Genomic DNA, 21,176 nt, shown 5'->3' with positions numbered 1-21,176 from the left:
TCCATTATATCGATTGCTATATGCATTCTACTTATGTTATTATTTGGCCTATGTTTGTTACAATTACTAATGCAAAAGAGTGACTGTTATGTTTGTACATATATACCAGAAAATGATGAAGATGGTCATATCATAGCTGATGGTATAAATAATATGACAAAAATTGCTGATGAATTACAGAGAAGACAAATGAATGATAGATTGTGGGTTTGGACATTGGATTACAAGTTGGAAACAATTACTTGTATCTTCTTTAATACCAATTGGAGTTATACTGTTAATTCTTTCATTTATTGTTTGCTGTATTATTCCATTCATTAGGATGTTGATTTATCGTTCTATGAATACTTTTGTATTCTCTCAAATATTCCTTAGCAAACAGAACTATCAAGTACTAATGACTTTGGAAGAAATGTTTGATTGAAATATGTTTCATGTATTATTCTGTAATAATGGACATGCTGAGAATAATGTAATGTGATAATTGTTATATTATAACTGTCATTATCAAAGGGGGCACTGTTAGAAATAGGTCTACATCTCAGCTCTGTCCAAGAGGAAAATGCTGAGTTGAGACATTCCATTCTGAATACATTATCAAACATCTGTTTTATGTTAGCATGGAGCTCTCTCTCTCTCTCTCTCTTTCTCTGTGTCTATACATTGTGTCTGCGTGTACTTTGTACGATTGTGTATGGAGAGGCTACCATGGAACTTGGAGCCTTCACCATATGGAATTGTTATCTATGAGGTAATGTCTATTTCTATTGGTTTAGAGATGTGAACTCCCTTCAGTATTGTTATATATATTTGTATGTTATCCAGGAGAAGGGGAGATGCATACTTTGCTCCCCAATGTTGGTTTCATTACTTTGTATTGATTCATTCACGACTCAATAAAAGACGGAGAGAAAAGGCACTGCTATCGTTTAGAAGACTTTCATTTCTAACAGCTTGTTACACTGAAAAGTGTTGCACGCTGATATTGCATCGTGGAGTGGCATGGTCCATTTTGTTTGGTCCTGCACTGGTCAAACCGTCCATGTCTGCTTGATAGTTTGTGACCTTTGACGCTCTCACCGTGACCTCATCTCGCTTTTCCGTTTCCGGCCGTCCTCTCACAGAGTGATTACGGCATCGCTTCTCGCCCTTTTGGCTAAGATCAAGTGTAGTATCTGTTCTTATCAGTTTAATATCTGATATTCATGCACTAGGAGTTGTGGATGATTTGTTTGTGTATGAGGACAACGTTGGTATGAATGGTAAAGAGGAGAATGGGCCCTCTGCCCCAAAACCCTTGCACTTATACTTACCTGGTAGGGGAGACACTATGATCATGAAGGTGGTTCACCCAGGGTGAGGCTCGGCCATTGCACTTCGGTTGTGCTGACCCTTGCGAATTCCCCAAATGTGGGAATCTCGACTGCATAATTTCTGGTAGTGGGAGACTGCGTCCGCGCTCTCCCCTGGTCATTCGTTTAAAAAAAGAAAACTATCTCTGTTGTGTTTGTCGTACGTGCTCTCAATTGAGGTGCTTCCCATAAACGCCAACCTGATCATTCATTTTGCACTGTTTAGATTTTAAGACAGCATTAAACAATGTTGAAAGACTCGCTTTCTTTTATACAATATTTTGAATCCTAAGCAATGGTCCTGTTTATTTCTCATTTGCATCTCCATCTATAGAAACGTGAACACTTCAAAAACACGTTTAAATATTGTAGCATTCGTATGCATGTCCCTCCGTTGAAAAGAAAGCCTTGCGTTGTCACTGATCATTTCAACGTAAGAAACATACACGTTAAAGTTCAATGATGCTATCTTTAAAAACCCCACAAGATGAAGAAAGACATGCTGACAACGGATTCTGCTTTCCCTCCAATCTTACTGATGTTAAGAATAGTGGAAAATTCAGTCAATTAACAATTATATGAAAGCACAGGGAGGAAACAGAAGATGGACATATAAATACTGGGTTAAAAAAAAACTAAACGCCAGGATGTGCTTACATGTGAAAGGGATATTTCCAAAATAAAAATACAAATAAAAAAGAAAGCATTTATAATCAGTTCAGCTTTTCCCATTAAAGCTGAGGGTAAAACAGTTATTTAACATATTGTCATTATTATTATTATTATTCATAAAGGGCAACTCGACTTTGGTTGATTATTTTATGACTGAATTTTGTTTAACTGAATAATGCAAGTGTCGACAACATTAATGACAAATTCTCTTAAAAGAAGAATTTTCTAATTTGCTGTCAATTCCATCACAAACTCTATACCACTAAGTATTTCAATAAATATATGTAACAGGAACTAAATGGTTTACCACCGATGACATATTTTCATGAATAATGTGAAAACAGTATAGATTAAATGTTAAATATCTCTTAGCGCAGACTCCTATTTTTCTGAACTTTGAAACTGGAATTTCTGTTACACAAGTTGAATTTTCTTGCGCTGTATCAAACTAAGACAAAGACCACACGGCATCCTCCGAGCTCACAAATAGAAATGAAGCGCTGTATCAAACTAAGACAAAGGAAATTTGGCGTTCAGCGATCCGACAGAGATAGAAATAAAGAACCGTATCTGCTACTGAAGTGGACGCCATCACCTAAACACGCAGGATTTCCTACTTGCTCACAAAGGATTTCGTCTTCACTTCAAGCTCACTGTTCAGTGTAAGAGAAAAGAGAGATTAGCCTGAATTATTAAAAGTACAGAGCCAAAGTTAAACTTTGGACCCAATGGATCCGAAAAAGAAAAGAAAAGAAAAAAAGCCACGATTTGCGTTCATAAGAGAATAAAAAGGTCTGTCTGGCCCCCCGCGTTTGATTAGCTACTCTGAAACAAGAGACTTCAGCGTCCTTCACTGAGACTTATGGCGCTTTTCCACTACACAGTACCAGTTCACCTCGGCTCAACTCAACTCGACTTTGTTTGGTTTTCCACTGTGTAAAAGTTGTACCTGTACCTGCTTTCGGGTACTTTTTTTCGTACCACCTCCGGCGAGGTTCTGAGCGGGCTGAGGTGATACTAAAATGTGACGTAAAAACAATGCCGACTGCTGATTGGTCAGAGAGAATCGTCACTATTCACTGCGTCATCATTGCGCGCGCCAGACGGAGTAGCCAGAATAACCCCGCCATTTTTAAATAGTTTAAAAAGTAAACACAGATATAGCCTACACAACTATTATTATGGCAACTCGGAAGAATACGCCATGGTCAAACGAGGAGGTGCAGACTTTTCTTTGTTTGGTTGCCGAAGAAAGGATCCAGCGAGAGCTTGATGGGGCAACGAGGAACGAAAAAGTTTATCGAGAAATCTCCGAACTGCTGTCCACACATGGCTACAACAGGACTTTCCAGCAATGTAGGGAAAAGTTAAAAAAACTGAAAAGTGACTACAGAGCTGTAAAGGACCACAACGGCCGCAGTGGTTCAAACCGAAAAAGCTGGAAGTGGTATGAACAGATGGACGGTATCTACGGCCATAGACCGGCGAGCAACGGGGGAGGGTGGACTTGACTCGGCCACCAGTTTGTTGGAGTCGCTGATGGAGGATGGTAAGTGTTTTAAGTTTACATTACATTAATTCTGTAGGCGCACTCAGCTCGAGAGTTATGTTTTCTGTAGGCTGGCTTTTGAAAAGCTGAAGCTCACTTATAACAACGAAGACTGTAAACTTGTGTCGCAGATAACAATTGCTGCTACCTCTAGCTAGCTGCTAACTCTGCCATTGCTATTTTCGTATTGTGTTGACTTTTGTATGATCTTTCTATCTAAGATTCATTTTCGACGAGGGAGAATGGTTCAGTGACACCCACTGATGCCACGTTGGCACCAGAACCAGCAGCACCATCGACACCAACAAGATCAGTAGCGTCGACACCGAGACCCGCAGCAGCGTCGACACCGGCAACCGGATAGTATAATTGAGAAAAAGTAAACCCTTCTAGCCTGTTGTCTGTGAATCCATACACACTTATTAATATGTCATTAATCGTATCAATAACTCAATAACGTAAACTTACTTGCATAACAACAGGAAGCATTCCCAGTTATGGGAATACAGGATTCATTAATATACCTGTTCAGTATTTTTATAACTTTCCAGACGTACACAGTGTACACCTATACTGTACACATAGTATTTTAATGTTGACATTTACTAAAATAGTTGGGCTCAGATGTTAAGTCGTTACATATACTATATAAGTAATAGTAAGTTGTGGGCTTGTCTTTTTTGTGTAGCAGCTGTAATGATAATACATGTGAACAATTTAAAACACACACAACCTTTGAATGAAACGTGACTGGTCCGTTTTTCTTTATAACTCATTCATTGTAATTATTTTTTGGCCAGGACGGAGGAAACGAAAGAGGGAACAGGAGCATCTGACTGTCCTGAGGGAGATGCAGACATCGGATGTCGAGCAGCTGGAGTTGAACCGGGCACAGCGGAGCGCCATTTACAGATGGCACTCGATGATGCAGCACATGCCCGAGAACTCGAGCGGCTTTAAGGAGAGAGGAGATTGCTGCAATGTCGTCCTTCAACCAGGCCTTTCTGGGAACCCTGAGCCAGCTTGTCCAGGCACTGAACCGTGCGGGATGCTGTTCCACCGCCCCTGGACTGAAACCCCTTTGTTTATTTTAATTTAATGTTTGCACTACATGTAACATATGTATATAGTTGGATGTGTGAATTTATATTAATATTATATTTTTTTCTATTTGTATGCGTGTTTAAATAAAACCTTTTTGAAACTTATTACAAACAGTGTTTTTTTGGATGGTTTGCTTTTTACAAGGGTTTGAACAAGTATTTTCAGATTGTACACTGTGATAACCTTTAATGAAAAACAGCAGAGACAACATATTTAATGATAATGTATTTATTTAGCAATTAAAATAACGCATCAGACCCTCTCGTACATCTCTGCCCTCCTCCTCAACACCCTGTGCCACTGGCACCACAGGCTCTGCTGCTGCAGGTGCATCCCAGTCATTGTCATAGTCCTCTCCGTGACTCTCACAAAGGTTATGCAAAGCACAGCAAGTAAGAATCATAGATTTCACAATTGTAACATCACAGTCATTTCTTTTCATGAGGCAACGCCACCTTCCCTTCAGTCTACCAAAAGTGTTTTCAACCACTACCCGTGCTCGACATATTTTCTTGTTGTAGATCTGCTGTTCTACTGTCAGCCGTCCAGTGTCAGTGAATGGCTTTAGGAGCCAGTTCTGCAGGGGATAGGCAGAATCTCCCAGGATGTAGCAGCCAACATTCACCCCACCAATATTCCTGGTGTAAGTTGGAAAGTGGTTGCCACGGCTGGCCAACTCCCACAATGTGGACAGTCTTAAAACACGAGCATCATGCAAGCTGCCAGGCAGTCCTGCAAACACGTTCCAGAACAGTCCTTTTCCATCTACAACACCTTGAAGGACGATGGAGTGCCAGCCTTTACGGTTGAAATAGTCACAGTGGTACTCCTGTGGTGCCAAAATGGGTATGTGTGATCCATCAATAGCACCAACACACTGCGGGAGCCCCCATCTGTTCTCAATGTAGGCAGCCATTTCTTCAAACTTCTCCTGGTCTGGGTAACGGATTTGTTCGGGAACCAACAACGTTTCTGCAGCAGCAGTGAACTCTTGAACACACCGGCAAACAGTTGTTATGCTTACTCCGAAAAGATGGCCGATAGTTCTGTACTCTGAACCGGTTGCAAGCTTCCATAGTGCGATGGCCACTCTCTTCTTTAGAGGAACACACTTGCGGAAGCTTGTGTCTTGTCTCTCCATCACTGGACGCAGTTTGTTGTACAAATATATGAATGTTTCTTCCGACATTCTGAAGTTCTGAACCCACTGCGCGTTTGTGAAACCAGGAACAATAACATCCCACCACTCGGTAGCTCGGTTGAAAGCCCAAAAAGACGGTCTGCCGCGGCGACTTTGCAAAGCTAAACGGATCTGAAACACATAAACCATGCACATTTTAGTACGTAATACTGGTAGCTATAAAGTTGATTAAATACTTTGCATATAGTATAGTATTTACACATATGCAAACGTTAGCCATGTTAGCATAACTTACCCTCTTGCGTCGGCTTTGAACAACCGGATTCGTCTCGTAGTCTGAACTCTGTAGTAATTCCCAAACTCTCCTGTTTTTTTCAGCAGTGTTTCGTTTTACTGCCCTCAGCCTCTCATGAAACAACGTTTGTCTTCTTGCTGTGAGAAACAGCCACATCCCGAGGATCAAAAACAGCATACACTCGATTTCCTCCATTGTCCTGTGTGTGTGGGTAGCGGATATGTGTGTCGCGCATAAGATTAAGTCACGGCAGTTTCCTGCGGCGTCGCTATGACGACCGGGTACTATTTGTGGCGGTACTGTCTGCAATGGAAAACAGAGCGAAAAGGGAGCCGAGTTGAGGCAAGCCGAGGCGAGCTGGTACTGGTAATGGAAAAGCGCCAATAGAAACAAAGCTAGGTGTGGTGTCAGCGTTGGTTGGGCACACATTGACAATGCATACACATTGTTCCCTTTTACACGAAAAGCCAATGTGTAATATAACATTGCGAAGGGCACACAAAAACATAGCAGAAGAAAACATAAATCCCAAATGTTCAAATGTGAGTAGAAAGATCAGTTTGGCCTCCACACGGGGTTTCGGCCAACGGCACTCCAGCGGCCTTCGAGCTGAGAGAAAGACATCAATAAAGTATCATTTGATCGTTTTTTGGTGGGAACAATGCTTTGCTTGTTACGCTGAAAAGTGTTGCACGCTGATATTGCATCATGGAGTGGCATGGTCCATTTTGTTTGGTCCCACACTGGTCAAACCGTCCATGTCTGCTTGATAGTTTGTGACCTTTGACGCTCTCACCGTGACCTCATCTCGCTTTTCCGTTTCCGGCCGTCCTCTCACAGAGTAATTACGGCATCGCTTCTCGGCCTTTTGGCTAAGATCAAGTGTAGTATCTGTTCTTATCAGTTTAATATCTGATACGTCCCCTATCCGGGGACCATATATTAACTAGATTTTTGGGCCTGGGAGATGGAAGAGGGGCTTGCTCCGTCCACTCTACGTATCGACTTGGTATTGCAGTATTTCCAGGCACGGTGCGCTTCCCTTTCGGGGGATCAACATTTGTTATGAAGAGCGGGCAAATGAGGAATCTTTACTTTAGCTCTTGTTCAGGTGTGTGATTGCGTGTCCGTGAACGAACCGCCGACTGGTAGGCCGAAAGCGAATGGTATAGTGCTGTTGTCGTTCACTCCTGAGACCACAAACTGTCACAAGGCAGAGAACTAATACACAGACTTGGTAGCAATAAAAGTTGGGGTTTAAAGTTTGTGTACACGCCTGTTTAATTGCAAAGCGCATTCATGCACTAGGAGTTGTGGATGATTTGTTTGTGTATGAGGACAACGTTGGTATGAATGGTAAAGAGGAGAATGGGCCCTCTGCCCCAAAACCCTTGCACTTATACTTACCTGGTAGGGGAGACACTATGATCATGAAGGTGGTTCACCCAGGGTGAGGCTCGGCCATTGCACTTCGGTTGTGCTGACTCGTGCGAATTCCCCAAATGTGGGAATCTCGACTGCATAATTTCTGGTAGTGGGGGACTGCGTCCGCGCTCTCCCCTGGTCATTCGTTTAAAAAAAGAAAACTATCTCAGTTGTGTTTGTCGGGCGTGCTCTCAATTGAGGTGCTTCCCATAAACGCCAACCTGATCATTCGTTTTGAACTGTTTAGATTTTAAGACAGCATTAAACAACGTTGAAAGACTCGCTTTCTTTTATACAATATTTTGAATCCTAAGCAATGGTCCTGTTTATTTCTCATTTGCATCTCCATCTATAGAAACGGAATCCTTACTTAACGTGAACACGTTCAAAAACACGTTTAAATATTGTAACATTCGTATGCATGTCCCTCCGTTGAAAAGAAAGCCTTGCGTTGTCACTGATCATTTCAACGTAAGAAACATACACGTTAAAGTTCAATGATGCTATCTTTAAAAACCCCACAAGATGAAGGAAGACATGCTGACAACGGATTCTGCTTTCCCTCCAATTTTACTGATGTTAAGTTTAGTGGAAAATTCAGTCAATTAACAATTATATGAAAGCACAGGGAGGAAACAGAAGATGGACATATAAATACTGGGTTAAAAAAAAAACTAAACGCCAGGATGTGCTTACATGTGAAAGGGATATTTCCAAAATAAAAATACAAATAAAAAAAGAAAGCATTTATAATCAGTTCAGCTTTTCCCATTAAAGCTGAGGGTAAAACAGTTATTTAACATATTGTCATTATTATTATTATTATTCATAAAGGGCAACTCGACTTTGGTTGATTATTTTATGACTGAATTTTGTTTAACGAATAATGCAAGTGTCGACAACACTAATGACAAATTCTCTTAAAAGAAGAATTTTCTAATTTGCTGTCAATTCCATCACAAACTCTATACCACTAAGTATTTCAATAAATATATGTAACAGGAACTAAATGGTTTACCACCGATGACATATTTTCATGAATAATGTGAAAACAGTATAGATTAAATGTTAATGTGATACACACAAAGTATGTACACAATTGAGTTTTTTTTCCCTTCTTTTGAATATGGTTAAGAGTAAAATGATTGCATTATTGGCTTATAATGTATGCAAATTAACATACTTATATTTGCATTTATGTGGACAAAAGTAAAGGACTCTTATTTTGACATGCTGGCTGGAGGGTCGCGAACGAAACCGTGAACTGCGCATGCTCCCTCATATCTGCAGAGGGGCTGAGAAAGAGCAGACGCGACTCTGTCATTCTTTACATTGAATCCTGTTTTATAGATAACTGTAATCTGTCAGCTGGGTCTCCGGTGCCGGGACCTGCAACAGATTCTTGGGGGCTCGTCCGGGATCCACGCCAGGTGACGCTAGGAGGTGGATCCAGAGATATCAGGACCGTGGGACAAGGTGGCACTGGGGCTAGAGGCCGGTGGCTGCTGCATCAACGGTGACAACAAGACGCACGCAGAGGGCTGAACAGGCGGCTGTCTTCATCCTGAGGTTAAGGCAGTTTCGGGAAGGACAACAGAGAACAACGTCATGGCAGATCGTACGAGGAAATGCTTGGTGTGGGACATCAGAAAAGACCTGATGACGCTGCCTGCTGATGAACTGTTTCGTATCGCCAAGGTCATCGGACCAGTACGAGGTAAAGACTCATTTGAACTTGACCTGGAAGACCGTGAGGGTTGTTTCGAGTACATCGATGCCTTCATGTCAAGTGAATCTTTACTCGAGACTGAGGACCAAGGTATGAGTGAACTGTTGTCATTGCAAGAGACTGTAAAATCAGCAAAACAGATTTACACTGCTGTATGTACATCTGATGTTGATACAGACACCCACCTTACAAATATGTTACATCCACCTACCACTGATAACCCTTATCTGACATCACATATTACACCTGACTCTGGGAGTGTTAAGGGCGCTGTACCTGAAACAAACACAGACATGCGTAAAATGCTTGCAGAGTACGAAGAAATTAGCAGAAAAATTCGCCAGTACACGACACCTACCCAGAACACTAACTTGACCCACACTGTAGCATAGGGAGGCACCACTACAGCACACATATACCAGACTGAACAGAAAAAAAATGTAGCTCATGACTTTGCGTTCCCTATGGGGGGGTTTAAGTATATCCAGCCCCGTGAGTTTAAGATACATGGAGGCCAGATTGGAGATAATTCGTCAGACATCACGTTCAACAATGTCTGCAGGCAAATGGACAGCGGTCTAAAAGAGAGCTTTAGCGATGCCGATGTGGTCAGAGGGGTGCTGCGAATTATCAAGCCAGGCATTTTTAAAGATATGCTGATGAACAAAGATGACATGACTGTAGCTGAACTAAAGGGGTTCTTACAATCACACTTGGGGGACCGAAATAGCACAGAGCTATTCCAAGAACTAATGTGCACCAAGCAGAGTGAACACGAAACCCCTCAACAGTTCCTGTACCGAGTCATGGGGTTGAAACAAAAAATACTCTTTGCGGCTAAACAAGCAGATTCAGACAGGAAGTATAGTGCAGCTACGGTGTAGGATGTGTTCTTACACACTGTCTACCAGGGTCTAAGCCACCGGTGTAAAGATATTCGCAGCGAGCTGAAACCCTTGCTAGCCGATAGTGATGTAACTGACGATGCTATCCTCAGGCACGTTATGAAAATGAGAATGAGAGGCTGCGTCGACTGGGCCCACCAAACAGAGCAAAACCATCCATGGCTAATAGTGCCCAAGTTAGCGATGAAACTGGCGGAGATGTGAGAGCTGCAAAAGAGTTTGCTGCACAAAAAGGGCAGAACGATCAGATTAAGCTTCTTACTGCCAGGATTGATGCTCTAACCAGCATGGTAGACGCTATACAACACTCCATGCCAGTGCGAACGGAGGGTGGCTGCCAATGCTCCTCCAGCCAACCATCCTTTCGCCGGGTGAGCCGCTGGCATTGCTGTCCATGGTGTGCGGACGAAGGGCGACAGGACTGTACTCACTGTTTCATCTGTGGTGAGGATGGACACCGGGCAGTGGGGTGCCTACAACGACCTCAGAGACAGGGAAACGGGAACCGGCCACTGCCAAGGGGCAACCAGTGACCACACAGCAAATGCCCCAACCAGAAGTTGCTCCCCCAAAGCCAGCCAGGCCTAAGGAGGGAGAAGTGCTAGAACAAGAACACCAGCACGAGGGACTAACAAACAAATCTATAAATGAGGTGAGGTCCAGGAGCCAAGGAGCAAGTGTTCTGGGCCCCTGTAAGAAAAATGACAACATAATCAAATTGATCGGAAGCAAGGCACTGACCCAGTGCAACTTGAATGGCTTGACAGTGAGGGCATTACTCGACACAGGTGCCCAAGTCAGCATGGTGGACCGTGAGTGGAAAGAGAAATATCTGCCAAGTGTTGAGGTGAGGCCGCTTCGGGAACTTCTTGAGTGTCAAGATGATCTGAGAGTCTACGCTGTAAATGGAGACCTTATCCCATTTGACAGCTGGGCGGTCATTACAGTCAATCTGCTTGGAAATGAGGACCCGAGTCTATCTATTAATGTTCCATTCCTGGTGAGTAAGATGCCAATTGAGAGACCACTCCTGGGTTTCAACTTAATTGAAGAACTGATTCAAGGACAGTCTGAGCAGTTGATGTCAACACTTACCTCACTACTGGCCGGGGCCATTGATATCCCTCGCGAAAAGGCACAAACTTTAGTCAAGGTGATCCAAGCTGTTGAAGAAGATAACGAAGACGGGTACTTGAAGGTGGGTCCCAGAGGGGTAGTTATCCGGGCCGGACAGGTGACTTGGGTGAAGTGCAGAATCCCTTTGAGGATGACACACTCCGACACTGTGGTCTTGTTTGAGCCTCATGAAAATAGTGACCATTTAAGATTCTTGGACATTGGAGAGGGGCTCTTAGAAATACAACCCCACGGTGACCCTTGTGTTTCCATACCTATTGGAAATAACACAGTGGGTGATGTGACCCTGCCACGAGGCACAGTGATTGGAACATTACAGCGGATTGAGAGGATATTAGTGGAGCCTGGTAAAACAAGTGAGCCAACGCAGACAATGATCCATTCTGCAACCACTCGAGAGGATGAGGTGAAAACATCATTGTGGCATCCACCCATCAACCTGGACCACCTGGAAGAGGGCCAACGAGAGGTTGTTCAAAGAATGTTGTATGAGGAGTCTGGTGCCTTCAGCAGAGGTGACAATGACATTGGTTGCATACCCAGCTTGCAAATGCCAATCACACTTAAAGACGACATCCCGGTTCAGAGGGCGTACTCATCAGTGCCAAAACCCTTGTTTAACGAGGTAAAGAGCTACATACAAGATCTCCTAGCGAAAGGATGGATCGTCAAATCAAAGTCACCATACGCCGCTCCAGTAGTCTGTGTCCGCAAGAAGGATGGCAAACTGAGGCTCTGTGTTGATTACCGTCTTCTGAACAGAAAAACCATCCCTGACCGTCACCCATTGCCTAGGATACAGGATCTAATTGACACCCTTGGAGGATACTCCTGGTTCAGCATTCTCGACCAAGGCAAAGCGTACCACCAGGGGTACATCGCAGAGGGATCCAGACACATGACAGCATTCATCACACCCTGGGGGCTGTATGAGTGGGTCCGGATCCCCTTTGGGTTGTCCAATGCGCCTGCTGCCTTCCAACGCAGTATGGAAGAAATGCTTGACTCGCTCAGGGATGAGTGCTGCATCCCATACTTGGATGACGTCTTATGCTATGCGAGATCCTTTGAAGAGCATGTTGAGAACATCCATAGAGTGTTGAGGGCCCTCCAGCATCATGGTGTAAAGCTGAAACCTGCAAAGTGTGAAATGTTCCGGAGTGAGGTCAGGTACGTCGGACGGCTGGTATCAGCGGAAGGAGTGCGGATAGATCCTAAGGACCTGGAGGCTGTTCGATCCTTGACAACCAGGACTCCCCAGACTGTAGGCGATGTGAGAAGGTTACTTGGGTTCCTCAGCTACTACCGTGCCTTCATTCAAGACTTTTCCAGGACAGCAAAACCCTTGTACGAACTGCTGCAGGGGAAGCCTGGAGCAACACTGGATACTTGCAGCAGGAATAAAGCTAAAGGCCCACAAGTTCCCTCCAGAACTCCAGTAGAATGGACCAGGGACCACCAACAAATCCTGGAGGAACTAATTGGTATGTTAGCAAGCCCACCTGTACTGGCATATCCGGACTTTAACTTACCCTTCACGCTCCACACTGACGCATCTGAAAGGGGCCTAGGGGCTATCTTATACCAGCGACAAGACGGGAGGTTGAGAGTAATAGGATATGGATCCAGAACATTGACAACGACGGAGAGGAACTACAGATTGCACAGTGGTAAACTTGAGTTCCTGGCATTGAAGTGGGCGGTGTGCGAGAAGTTCCAGGACTACCTGTTCTACGCCCCACACATCACAGTGTACACCGACAACAACCCCCTGACATACGCGATGAGCACGGCAAAGCTCAACGCAGTAGGCCATCGGTGGGTCGGGGAGCTGTCTGACTACCAGTTTGATGTCAAGTATCGGCCAGGAAAGGTCAACATCGACGCAGACACCTTGTCTCGTCTTCCTCTGGACATTGATAGATACACTTCACAGTGCACGGAAGGGCTACCCACGGGGGCAATACAAGCAGCATGGGAGGGCAGTCATGTATCAAAGATGAAGGGCGTAGCCTGGGTCGCTGCTCTGTATATGTCGACTGGAGAGGATGAGCCACATCAACCCACCACCTGGTTGCCGACAATAGGACAGGATGAACTGATTCAAGCCCAGAAAGAAGATTCTGTAATCTCTCAAGTGAGACAATGGAAGGAGGAGGGTGTCACCCTGACAGACGAGATGAGGGGATTGTTGACAGGAACCAACCGAAAGCTGATGTATGAGTGGAATAAGCTACATCTTGAGGGAGGACTCCTATATCGCAGAACAAGGGAGAGAAAACAGCTTGTCTTACCGAGCAAGTACAAAAAGCTGGCACTTGAGCACCTCCATGACAAGATGGGGCACGTGGGTACGGAGCGAGTACTGAGCCTGGTGAGGGAACGGTTTTACTGGCCATACATGAAAGCTGAAGTGGAAGAATATGTGACCAGAAAGTGCCCGTGTATAAAACAGAAGAAACCGACTATACATGTGCGAGCGCCCATGGGTAGCATCACAACACACTCACCCATGGAGCTGGTCTGCATTGACTACCTGCACCTGGAGCCGAGCCGTGGAGGATATGAATTTATCCTGGTCGTCATGGACCATTTCACAAGGTTCGCCCAAGCCTACCCAACCAAGAACAAGTCAGGGCGGACTGCAGCCGAGCGCTTGTTCCAAGATTACATTCCACGCTTTGGGTATCCGGCCAAGTTACATCATGACCAGGGCCGTGAGTTTGAGAATGAACTGTTTCGCACTCTCCAGCAGTTTGCTGGAATCGGCCACTCTCGAACGTCGCCATACCACCCCCAAGGAAACCCAGTCGAGAGGTTCAATTGGACCCTTCTACAGATGTTGAGGACACTGGCAGACAAAGAAAAAGAGAGGTGGAAAGAGCACTTACCTCAAATCGTGCATGCCTACAACTGCACCCGGCATGAGTCCACTGGATATTCTCCCTTTTACCTGTTGTACGGACGGCATCCTCACCTTCCAGTAGACCTGATCTTCGGCCTGGTGGGGCCAACGGACGGAGTCACTACGAAGGGATATGCAAAGCAGTGGGCGGCGCGGATGGCTGAGGCATACAAGATTGCTGAAGGAAACAGTCGTCAAGCAAGTGCGAGAGGGAAAGCTCAATATGACCGGAAGGCGAGAGGAGTGGTACTGAAAGTGGGAGACAGAGTGCTCGTCAGAAACCTTGGAGAAAGAGGGGGTCCAGGGAAGTTACGATCCTACTGGGAAAAGGTGGTTTACGTGGTGAAGGGGCAGGTATCTGATAACCCAGTTTATGTAGTCTCCCCTGAAAATGGGGACAGTAAGAAAACTAGGACACTGCACCGGAATCTACTACTACTGGTGAATGACTTACCTGTGGAGGCTCCCACAACGACATTCCGATCGACAAAACCTGAAAGACAAAAAGAGAAAAGAGGTCAGTTACCCAACAGAGAAAACATTGGAGAACGAGACAGTGACATGACGGACTCAGATGAGGAAAGTAGTGGAGGAGGATACTGGCTGAGGAACCCAGTTAGCTGGACCGAACCAATGAATAGCCCTCTACCTGAGCGAGCATCTGTAAGAGAAGATTTCAATCTAACACAGAGAAGGGGAGTATCAAGGATACTGGAAAATTCACCAGAAAGAGAACCAAATACTTACCTGGTATCACCTGTGGAGGATGATGTGGACGAGGAGAGGGAAACAGCTGCTTGTGTTGAGTCAGAGGGAGTAGCAAGAGAGGCCGAAATTCCAAGTGTGGGGGATGAAGCTGCAGGGAGAAGGTCTACTAGAGAGAAAAGGCCACGACAGATTTACACTTATGACACTTTAGGTCAGCCTGTGCTACGCCCATACCCGACACTTAATGCAGTAACCGCTTATCCAATCACACACATACCTTTCTGGGGTATAAATAGTTACTTGCCACAAATTAGTTATCCCAATTCATACACTCCACACACATACATACCGTACAATTTCACTGTGCCCGTGTGTTGATTGCACATATTGGAGGAAAGAGGTTGACCACTGGAGCTTTTCTTATTTTGTCAGGGAGAGTGTGATACACACAAAGTATGTACACAATTGTGTTTTTTTTCCCTTCTTTTGAATATAGCTAAGAGTAAAATGATTGCATTATTGGCTTATAATGTATGCAAATTAACATACTTATATTTGCATTTATGTGGACAAAAGTAAAGGACTCTTATTTTGACATGCTGGCTGGAGGGTCGCGAACGAAACCGTGAACTGCGCATGCTCCCTCATATCTGCAGAGGGGCTGAGAAAGAGCAGACGCGACTCTGTCATTCTTTACATTGAATCCTGTTTTACAGATAACTGTAATCTGTCAGCTGGGTCTCCGGTGCCGGGACCTGCAACATTAAATATCTCTTAGAGCAGACTCCTATTTTTCTGAACTTTGAAACTGGAATTTCTGTTACACAAGTTGAATTTTCTTGCGCTGTATCAAACTAAGACAAAGACCACACGGCATCCTCCGAGCTCACAAATAGAAATGAAGCGCTGTATCAAACTAAGACAAAGGAAATTTGCCGTTCAGCGATCCGACAGAGACAGAAATAAAGAACCGTATCTGCTACAGAAGTGGACGCCATCACCTAAACACGCAGGATTTCCTACTTGCTCACAAAGGATTTCGTCTTCACTTCAAGCTCACTGTTCAGTGTAAGAGAAAAGCGAGATTAGCCTGAATTATTAAAAGTACAGAGCCAAAGTTAAACTTTGGACCCAATGGATCCGAAAAAGAAAAGAAAAAAAGCCACGATTTGCGTTCATAAGAGAATAAAAAGGTCTGTCTGGCCCCCGCGTTTGATTAGCTAATCTGAAACAAGAGACTTCAGCGTCCTTCACTGAGACATAGAAACAAAGCTAGGTGTGGTGTCAGCGTTGGTTGGGCACACATTGACAATGCATACACATTGTTCCCTTTTACAGGAAAAGCCAATGTGTAATATAACATTGCAAAGGGCACACAAAAACATAGCAGAAGAAAACATAAATCCCAAATGTTCAAATGTGAGTAGAAAGATCAGTTTGGCCTCCACACGGGGTTTCGGCCAACGGCACTCCAGCGGCCTTCGAGCTGAGAGAAAGACATCAATAAAGTATCATTTGATCGTTTTTTGGTGGGAACAATGCTTTGCTTGTTACGCTGAAAAGTGTTGCACGCTGATATTGCATCGTGGAGTGGCATGGTCCATTTTGTTTGGTCCCGCACTGGTCCAAACCGTCCATGTCTGCTTGATAGTTTGTGACCTTTGACGCTCTCACCGTGACCTCATCTCGCTTTTCCGTTTCCGGCCGTCCTCTCACAGAGTGATTACGGCATCGCTTCTCGGCCTTTTGGCTAAGTTCTGAAGGTGGAGACAGCGATCGACTTCTCAGTTGGGCGGAGCCTTTAGCCGTTGTTGTGGCTTTGGGCTATTCCAATTGAGAGAACATTTTGAAACGAGCTTTTGCAGACAACTGAAAAGGTACGTTTTTTATTTTTATCTTGTGTCATATTTATTGCTTATTTGAGTTAATTTATTTGCTGTTTTAAGTTTTTTATTGTAAAATTTTATACTTTTTATTGTGTATTTTAGCCTGTTGGTGCCTCCAAAATGTCAGCTGCCCGTGCTGGCACAAGGAGGCACCACAGCGTGCGGTTTTTATTTAGGGAGGTGGAGGGGAAGCTTCTGGAGATGTCACGGCTTGACTTTTCCAGAAGGCTGATCCAAAACACCCTTAATTTTAAGCCTGATGAATTGAATTGTTTAATGACTCTGCCCCTGAACAAAAGGTTTGACCTAAGTTTCAAAAGTGCTTCCTTGTTGAGTATGTTTTGGCAAAAGTTTGATTCAGTTAAGGCCCAGTTTTCCATGTTTTCTGCGGAGAAACTTTCTGACAACACATTTAAAACTGTGATTGTCAGGATGTTCAATGAAACAGTAACTGGAGATGATATCTGTATTTGGCTGGGTAGATTTTGCACTGTTCGAGGTCCACCAGTCAAAGTGTTGGATGAGGATGGCATTTGGACATGCTCCTGGCGAATTCCCATTAAACAATGGGAAGACGCCGGGGGCTACCAGGGTCTGAAACATCTACCTTCCATGATTGTGTTGGGAGAGAACAGAGGCTACATTCATTATCAGGGGATGCCCAAGTTGTGTAGGAAGTGTGCGAAATTTGGGCATCTTGCTGAAGCATGCCAAGAGATAATATGTGGGAAGTGTAGAGAAATTGGTCACAGTTTGAGGAATGTACCAATGGCAGACGGTGTAACCTCTGTGGAGATTCAAACCACCTCTACAGAGATTGCCCTAAAAGCTTTGCCAACAAATTAAAAGCAAACAAAATGGCTGCCCCACAACCATACAAAACCATAATATTTAGAGAGGAGGAGGCGGGACCGGAGGTTTTGGCGGGAAATTCAAATTCCCAGCCAGCCTCCGGGATTGGACAGGAGGAAGGAAGTGGGGCGGTCATGGGGGTGGAGTCTAACCGAGTACTGGAACAGGTTGAGGAAACTCCTCCCTCCCCAAAGAATATTGAATCAGAAATGGAGGAGGGGGAGGAGGAAACAGTTTCCTCCCTCCAAACGGTTTCGAGTGGGAGTGAAACTGGGTGTTCACTCCCAAACGCTCAAGTGCAGAAAAGGCCCGCAGGATCCCCTTTGCTTGAAACAGAGGAAAAAAAGCTTAGGCCAATGCAGTGCCCAGACAGCTCCTTTTCGGGCTGTCTGGACCATGTGTGGCCTTTTGGATCCCCAAATGAGGTCTCTTTTCTGCATGTGAAGCTAAAATCATCGTCGCCAAAAGAGCTGCAAGAGAATTTCTCTGGCTTCGAGCACCTACCCTCCTGACCCTGGGTCTTCCAGGTTAAAGGAGACCTAAGTGTCACAAGTTTTAATATGATTTTAATTATATCTCTGTGATTTTAATATACAATGTTTCTTAATAGCCCATACCTTTTAATCACACTGCTCATGGCCCTCACTATCTCTACAATAAATGTGAGAAGTGTGAGGTCTACTCTGCGAGCACAGAGTGTTTTATCCTGTTTAAAATTTTTTAAGTCAGATGTTTTTATGTTGCAAGAATGTGCTCTTCCTTTTTTGGAGAATTACAGGAAGTGGGAGGAGCTTTGGACCTCGGGCCTTTCGCTATGGAGTGGTTCCAATTTTAACAAAAACGACGGTGTTGCCATTTTAATTAATAACCCAAATATCTTGGTGAAGGTAGCACTGTGGTAAGGGATGGGCGGGCAATTTTGGCAAATCTGACTTTTTTAGATAAGGTTTTTAACATTCTTAATGTATATGGTTTTACAGGGAAAAATCAAAGGTATGAGCTTTTAGAAGACTTGCAGCCCCATATGCTGGGTAGAGCCCCCCTAGTTGTGGCAGGTGATTTTAATTGTGTTTTAACAAAAAGAGATAGGAAGAGGGTAGCTGATGATTTTAAAGTAGATAAAACATCATTTTTATTGCAGGGGTTAGTGAAAGATTTTAGATTAACTGACTGTTTTAGAAAATTGCATCAAAGAGAGGAGGGCTTCACCTGGTTCAGTGGTGATGGCTCCAAAGCCTCTCGAATTGACTACATTTTTACAAGAGACTTCCCGCCTACTGATGCTATATTGACTCCCATTTTCTTCTCTGACCACGTTATGCTGTCCTGCACCCTTTCACTGCCCTCGGGTGTGACGGTAGGGGGAGGGCTCTGGAAGCTGAACTGTTCCCTTTTGAAAGATGAAGAAGTAATTAGAGAATATAGGGAGCAGCTCAGCCAATGGCAGACCCTCCAAGACTTTTACGACACAAGTGCACAGTGGTGGGACATGGTAAAAGATCGGACAAGACAATTTTTTAGGAATGTAGGGAAAGATAGAAAAAACAGAGAGAAGCGATGCATACAGGGGCTGCAAAAACGATTACAGAGATATTTTAATCTTTTAAATAATGGTTTTGATTTTAGTGAAGAGGTCAAAGAAGTCAAAAAGCAGATGTCAATTTTAAGTGAAACAAAAAGCAAAGGTGTCATGTTAAGAAGCAGAGAAAAAGACCTGGAGGAAGGGGAGAAGTGCACTAGATATTTTTTTAAAAAAATTATTACACGGGGAGGGGTAATAACATCTTTGAAAACTGGAGGGAGGGAAGCGCACACAACAAAAGACGTATTAAGTGGGGTCACAAAATATTATGAAGATTTGTATTGCAAAAAAAGAGTAGATAATGACACTTTAAGGGAAGTTTTAGCGTTTTTAGAGAAAAATGTCAATGGCAAAGGTGTTTTTTTATCCCAGGATTTTAACATTTTAGAAATTCACAAGGCTCTTAAAAGTTTTAAAAAGGGGAAGTCCCCAGGAATGGATGGACTCCCCCTAGAGTTTTATGGGACTTTTTGGGATATTTTAGCACATGAATTATTGACCGTTTTTAAAGAATTTGAGACTTTGACCAGACTTCCCGACAGCTTTAGAATAGGGACAGTTTCACTGTTGTACAAAAAGGGAGACAAGACTGACCTAAAGAACTGGCGACCGATTACGCTTTTAAATTTTGACTGTAAGCTTTTTAGTAGGATTTTAGCCACACGTATGTCGACTGTTTTAGAGGACGTAATCCACCCGGATCAAGCTTGTGCTGTGCCAGGGAGGAAGATCACGGACAGCCTAGTACTGATTAGAGATGCCATCTGTTATGCGAGGGACAGAAATTTTCGGTTAGTAGTCCTCAATTTAGATTTTGAAAAAGCATTTGATCGTGTCTCGCACCAGTACTTGTTTCACGTACTGACAAAAATGGGTTTTCCAGGGAGGTTCATAGCCTGGGTGGGACTGCTGTACAATGACATGGTCAGCAAAAGTCTTGTAAATGGGCACTTAACCAAAACAATAAATATCTGTAGTGGTGTCCGTCAGGGATGCCCTTTATCTCCACTCCTTTATGTGGCGTGCATTGAGCCACTGGCACAGATCTTGAGAAAGGATAAATGGATTAAAGGACTAGACGTTCCGGGGACTGGTGGATTGACGGCGACCTGTGTTCTGTACATGGACGACGTGACCCTTTTAGCGACAGATTTTTTATCAGTAAGAAGAGCAATGGATGTGACAGACTGGTACGGTCAGGCCTCGGGCGCCAAGCTCAACAGAAGTAAGTCCGAGGCCCAGTTTTTCGGGCCGTGGGGAAACGTGGACACAGGTGGACTTGAAGTCGTTTTTAAAGAGACTGATTTAAAAATTTTAGGGGTTAAATTTGACAATGAGGGTGGAGGACGGGGAAATTGGACTGACATGATAGGGAAAGTCAGGCAAAGACTGGGGTTTTGGGGACTAAGACGATTGACTCTAGAAGGAAAGGTTTTAATATTTAAAGCAGTGATTTTACCCTTACTTTTACTTACATGCTCTGTTTTTAGTCCCCCTAGGAGTTTTCTTCTAGACCTGGAGAGGGCAGTGTTTTATTTCTTGTGGGGGTCCAGGTGGGAAAGACTGAAAAGGGAGGTCATCAAGAAAAATCAAATCAAATCAAATCACTTTATTGTCACACTACCATGTACACAAGTGCAACAGTAGGTGAAATTCTTGTGTGCAGTTCCGAGCAACATAGCAGTCATGACAGTGACGAGACATATACCAATTACAATAAACAACATACTTACACAAAACAATTTACATATCAAATGTACACATACTTACACAACACAATAATTATATACAATGCAGAATATAGAACAGAATATATAATACAATACAATAAGTGGGAGTATATGAAATATATATGTGTATATATATATATATAGCAGTTGTATTGAGGAGAATATGTTGACAGTCCAGTGTGAGATTATAGATTAATAAAGTGC

The 21,176-nt window shown here is 43.8% G+C and overlaps 3 non-coding genes and 1 pseudogene across 3 annotated transcripts; all 4 read left to right on the top strand.

The window, feature by feature from the left end:
- Positions 1 to 1,136: 1,136 nt before the first annotated feature.
- Positions 1,137 to 1,253, top strand: LOC127637832 (uncharacterized; annotated as a pseudogene).
- A 52-nt stretch (positions 1,254 to 1,305) lies between these two features.
- On the top strand, positions 1,306 to 1,469 carry LOC127637855 (U1 spliceosomal RNA). Its single transcript, XR_007969794.1, has one exon. It is a non-coding gene; the product is annotated as a U1 spliceosomal RNA (small nuclear RNA).
- A 5,496-nt stretch (positions 1,470 to 6,965) lies between these two features.
- LOC127637870 (U2 spliceosomal RNA) lies at positions 6,966 to 7,156 on the top strand. Its single transcript, XR_007969807.1, has one exon. It is a non-coding gene; the product is annotated as a U2 spliceosomal RNA (small nuclear RNA).
- Positions 7,157 to 7,512: 356 nt separating this feature from the next.
- On the top strand, positions 7,513 to 7,676 carry LOC127637856 (U1 spliceosomal RNA). The gene has a single exon (XR_007969795.1). It is a non-coding gene; the product is annotated as a U1 spliceosomal RNA (small nuclear RNA).
- The last annotated feature ends 13,500 nt before the right edge of the window (positions 7,677 to 21,176 follow it).

This window comes from Xyrauchen texanus, chromosome 45 (genome assembly GCF_025860055.1).
Source record: "Xyrauchen texanus isolate HMW12.3.18 chromosome 45, RBS_HiC_50CHRs, whole genome shotgun sequence".
Lineage (NCBI taxonomy): Eukaryota > Metazoa > Chordata > Actinopteri > Cypriniformes > Catostomidae > Xyrauchen > Xyrauchen texanus.
The sequence above is the reverse complement of the archived record's forward strand: the minus strand, read 5'-3'. Positions and strand labels throughout refer to the sequence as shown.